This window comes from Limulus polyphemus, unplaced genomic scaffold (assembly GCF_000517525.1).
Source record: "Limulus polyphemus unplaced genomic scaffold, Limulus_polyphemus-2.1.2 Scaffold643, whole genome shotgun sequence".
NCBI classification, from domain to species: Eukaryota; Metazoa; Arthropoda; class Merostomata; order Xiphosura; family Limulidae; genus Limulus; species Limulus polyphemus.
The window spans coordinates 422455-428500 of record NW_013666253.1 but is presented as its reverse complement, the minus strand read 5'-3'; positions in this window follow the sequence as shown (position 1 = coordinate 428500).

Below are 6046 nucleotides of genomic sequence, written 5' to 3'. Positions count from 1 at the left end.
AGATAGTGAGTAATTGAACTGCAGTCAGAGAGCACGAGAGACGTTACAGCGTTTGTTTAGCGCGATTGTTGAAGTTGAGTGTATCGATAAAGTTATATTTGGAAAGAATAAACCAGTTTTTATTAAGAAAGAACTTGTGTCGCTTAAGTTTCGTCGGAACGAAGTTACGGAAAAGTCAATTAACAAACGGAGACGTAACAATATCGTGAGAGTTTGATATTAAAAATACATGAAATTTCTTCCAGTTGTTTTTTTAGAAAATCTCAATATATTTTGATCCAGATCCAGCAAGTCTAATTCTCATTAATAAAAGCAATAAAAAATTTTCTCAAAACAAATATATTTGTTACTCGTTGTACTACAGCAGTAATATCACAGCTGACTTTAAACATAAAAAATGAAATAGAATTAGTGATTCCTTCTGTTGAAATATCGAACACCTCTAGACGCCAATAAGCTTCCATCATGTTTCTTCAGTAAAACCCTTTAACTTCAGTATGATACTCGACGAATGTTGAGATACGGTAAATTAGGCGTAACTGTTTATTTGCCCAATCTTATTAGAAAAACAAGTTCAGTCGGAGTACAAATTAAAGTATACATATGATGTCAATAATGGCACATGATATATTTATGGGACTTTACAGTCTTAAATGTTTTCAACCAAACACTATTGTTAGGATGATCATTAATCCATTTGCTGTGGGTTGAGAAGCAGCCTCTATCAGTCAAGTTTTATTTATTATGATTTCCTGTGCAAATTTCACAGCAAGGAAACAGTTAACAACTCAAACATGTCTCGAAGAAGGTGAAAAACTACTCAGAAAAAAAAGACTTGTTGACAAATCTAAATTGTATGTCTAGCGCATTTGATCTCAGAGAATAAGGTAAATCTTTTAAGTTCTCACTTTGGAGAAAAAACGGTAAATCAATAAACCACAAGAACCAAGTAAAAGTTAACACTTATCTATCGTCCGTTAAGAAGTAAATTTAGCGCCCTCTTCTTTCCCTCTAAAAGCGGTGGAAAAATATTTTTATAGTTTATAATAAAATATGTATATTAGTTTCTGATATCATTCGTAGAGGACGAAAGTTTCACGTAAATGTTTTTGTAAATAATCTTTTCACAGCAGAAGATAGTACAGACTATTTTAAAGTGGCTTCAATAACAAACAAAGACATACGCCTTCAACTTGATAAAACCTGAAAATATAAACAAATGTGTAAAATCCATCTTAAAATTTCTTTGCTTGTGTTTTGTTTGTTGTTAAACCCAAAATGACACAGTTGGCTGTCTGAGCTTTTCTCACGACAGGATTCAAAACCCAATTTTCAGCATTATAAGACCGATGAGTCATCTGGGCCCATTGTAAGGAAAGCGAATTACGACTTACATTTAGTGTGAAGTTCAAAAATATAAAAACACTATAAAACTTTTCTACAAAAAACAAACTTGATGTATTTATATCATAAATATCATTAAGCAATAAAATGTTTTAATATAAACAATGTGTTCCTTTAGGTCTATGCAATTTTTACAACTAACTCGCCCTCTATTGAAATGTTCTGCAGCTGTTCGTTTGAAAATAATAACCATCATATTAGCTCTCCAGTGGCACAGCGGTATTTCTGCGGGCTTACACTGTTAAAAACGGGTTTCGATACCCGTGGTGGGCAGAGCACAGATCGCCCTTCATGTACCTTTGTGCTTAACTTCAAAAACAAACAAACCATCATATTAATTCAAATTTCTATATCCCTAATCGATGACATCATGAACCCATTGGAAACAGGTAAATAATATTATACCAAATTTGTGGACTTACATTTTTCCCAGTTTAGGCACTTTCTTACATCCTATCACTAGGAATACTATGCGTTGATAAATAGTATTGAGAGTTTTCGTTTCCATAGTGATCATATGAATGTGTTACACAATTTCAACTAGCAAGAATATAATACTTTATGATTACTTATATATATTAAAGATTTCTTTATTATAATATATATTCAGTAATTTACACCACGTACTCCAGAGACAACTTACATAAAGACACAATGTTTACCCCTCACTTCTTCCAAAAAAAACTTTAATTTGTCTGTGCCAACAACTACAAAAACGGATAATACAAATATGTGAGTGTTCTTCAGATATTCGAGCAGAGATACACAATGTCTATTTCTGCTACTCGTACCTAATTTTGAATTGATAAACTAAAGGGAAAGCAGTTAGTCAATAGCGCCCACCACCAAATTGTGGACTATTCTAATCGAATAGTGGAATTTGATCGTCACTCTTACAACGCATTAAAAGTTCGTAAGTCTAAAGAAGAGTTAGAGGGAATCTAATTGAGGTATTAAAGATTGTTAAGGGATTTGATAGTGTTGTTGATGCAGTAATTATCTTTTAACAAAACTATTATTTGAAAGAAAAGGCTCATATAAATATTGGAAAAGTAAATAAATTACATGTCGAAAAACGTGACACATTTTCAAAGGAAACTGAGAATAAGATGCAAAACTCAAATAAAGGCAGGTTTGCAACGACCTAGCGGTTAGGGCGCTCAGCTCGCAATCTATGGGTCTCGAATTCGAATCCCCGTCACCGAATATGCTCGCCTTTCAGTCGTGGAGGCGTTATAATGTGACTGCCAGTACCACTATTTGTTGATAAAAGAGTAGCCCAAGAGTTGGTGATGGTTAGTGTCGACTAGCTACTTTCCCTCTAGTATATCACTGCTGCCCGGCATGGCCAGGTGGTTAGGGCGCTCGACTTGCAATCTGCGGGTCGTGGGTTTGAATCCCCATCCCACCAAACATGCTCGCCCTTTCAGCCGTGGGGGCGTTATAATGTGACGGTCAATCCCACTATTCGTTGGTGAAAAAGTAGCCCAAGAGTTGGCGGTGGGTGGTGATGACTAGCTGCCTTCCCTCTAGTCTTACACTGCTAAATTAGGGACGGCTAGCGCAGTTACCCCTCGTGTAGCTTTGCGCGAAATTCAAAACAAACAAACTATCACTGCTAAATTATGAATGAATATTGTAAATAGCGTTTGTATAGCTTTGGGTGAATTTCCAAATAAACCTTAAATAACGACATATTAAAAATGATAGAGTAACCGTAAGATGTATTGAGTAAGAAAAATTACAATTTGTAATACAAAAATCTGAAAAAATAGTATAAATCAACTTGTAAATAAATTTAGAAGTGTAAAATAACATAATGATAACATGACTTTGAAAAAATATATGAAACTTTAAAAATAACTAAACCATGTAATTTGTTACACCATATAAATCTTGGCAATGTTTTTATATACGCTTATATTTATGTACATCTCAATAGTCATATATTATGTTATCTAGAAATTATATGTCTTCTCCGGAAGTTGATTACTGAAATAAAAAGTGTAGTTTTTACATGTGGATCATAGACATAGAGCCCCCCAGTGGCACAGCGGTATGTCTGCAGACTTACAACGCTAAAAACCGGGTTTCGATACCCGTGGTGGGCAGAGCACAGATAGCCCATTGTGTAGCTTTGTGCTTAACTTCAAACAAATAAACATTGAACTCGAATGTTTTTCTTTATTTCAGACTAGGCTTATATGAGGTCCAGTTTCATGAAATTGTAATTCTAGGTGGCGTAATGGTAATAATTTAAGAATTAGAAAGGTAACAAACCAAATTTTCGAAGACTGATATAGTAACAGCAAAAAAAATAATGGGGCCTTTAATTTCCTTAAATGATAAATAAAATGTAAAATAAATAAACGTTTACATATTTACCCAGGTAAATAAACTGGTTAGCAATGAGGAAAAAAGAACATATGTTCAGAAAACCACATCTGAAGTATACCTTTGGCATTTTTACTGATTTCTGAAAAAGAAATTCCATTTTAAATGAAGCCAGTAAGAATGCTAAGAACAACAACCCATCTTTCATTTTTAGGCCCTACGTGCTATATTTCTAATGTTACTGTTTTTATTGATTGAAGAGGGGCACTTTATTACTTTGCAAAAAAGCAGGGAGCAAGTGTCCCCAATGCCCCACGCCCCAAGTTTTGCCGTCTATGGTTAAAAAAAGAACAATCAACATATGATACAACAAGATATAATTTTATTAAAAGAAATTGTTAGGAAAAAGCAACCCAGATTCACATTCGGAGTTTTCTTCGTTGTTTATAAAGATCCTCTTCACGATAAATCTTTGTGCTGGTTGTAGCTATAAAGTTATTGATCCGAGCTATGTCCCAGAGGCACGAGAATTTGAACACAGAACTAAAAATAGCGCAATAAAATAGAACAATTCTTCCTTGTCTTGTTAATCAGTTATAGAACACAGCTTCATTGTCTAGAATCCCTTAACACCAAAAGGTGTACATTGATGCATTAGAAATACACCTTTATTCCGTCATGTTTGTCTTTTAACTTTCCAATATTTTCATTTTGTTCCTCGGATCTCAGCTTTCTCCCTGCAACCTTTAGTTTCCAATGCTTTCATTAAAAAAAAAAGGCTTTATCGAAAGTGGCTTTCAAATAGTAAAATAAGTTTACTTAAGCTCAAAAGACACTTCGGGATAAGAATCATTGTTAATGATTTAAAGTAGACTTGAAGCTACAAAGAAAACTTCAGAGTTCTTTTGAAACGTTAATGGGTCATGAAAAAATGAAACTCTAGATATCTGAGAAAAAATAAAGAGCGATTAAAAGTAATCGCATTTTGATGACGTAGTAAATAGTTACAGGGCAGTTTGTGATGTCGGACATGTTGTTAAAAGTAATAAAGACTTAGTGTTTATTGTACGACAATCTCTAATCAGTTAAAATTTCTTTATTTACGTTTCAAAACACCAGTACCGAAGCATAATAAAGTCTTATATTGTATTTCATTTGATGTTTCGTAATCCTCGACTTTATTACCAGGGATTGGATACGATTTGTTATAATGTCCCACCAGTCAGTATTGTTACCAATGACTAGATACGATTTGTTATGATGTCCCACCAGTTAGTATTGTTACCAATGATTGGATACGATTTGTTATAATGTTCCACCAGTTAGTATTGTTACCAATGATTGGATATTATTTGTTATAACGTCCCACTGGTTAGTATTGTTACCAATGATAGGATACGATTTGTTATAATGTCCCACCAATTAGTATTGTTACCAATGATTGGATATTATTTGTTATAACGTCCCACTGGTTAGTATTGTTACAAATGGCTGGATACGATTTGTTATAATGTCCCACCAGTTAATATTGTTACCAATTACTGGATACAATTTGTTATAATGTCCCACATTTATTGTCACGAGGCAAAGCCTTTTCGTCCTCCTAGACTAAAAAAAATTGGGTTGTACAGCTGTCACCAATTCACTAGGAAAAGTAAGATTTGTAAATAAATAAATTAGTTTAGCATAGTGCACAATTATTGTATTTGTAAAAATTAAGCATATAAACATAAGCATATGTTACCAATGACTGGATACGATTTGTTATAATGTCCCACCAGTTAGTATTATTACCAATGGCTGGATACGATTGGTTATAATGTCCCACCAGTTAGTATTGTTACCAATGGCTGAATACGATTTGTTATAATGTCCCACCAGTTAGTATTGTTACCAATGGCTGGATACGATTTGTTATAATGTCCCACCAGTTAGTATTGTTACAATGACAGGATACAATTTGTTATAATGTTCCACCAGTTAGTATTGTTGCCAATGGCTGGATTCGATTTGTTATAATGTCCCACCAATTAGTATTGTTACCAATGGCTGGATACGATTTTTTATAATGTCCCACCAGTTAGTAGTGTTACAATGACAGGATACAATTTGTTATAATGTCCCACCAGTTAGTATTGTTACCAATGGCTGGATACGATTTGTTATAATGTCCCACCAGTTAGTATTGTTACCAATGGCTGGATACGATTTGTTATAATGTCCCACCAGTTAGTATTGTTACCAATGGCTGGATACGATTTGTTATAATGTCCCACCAGTTAGTATTGTTACCAATGGCTGGATACGA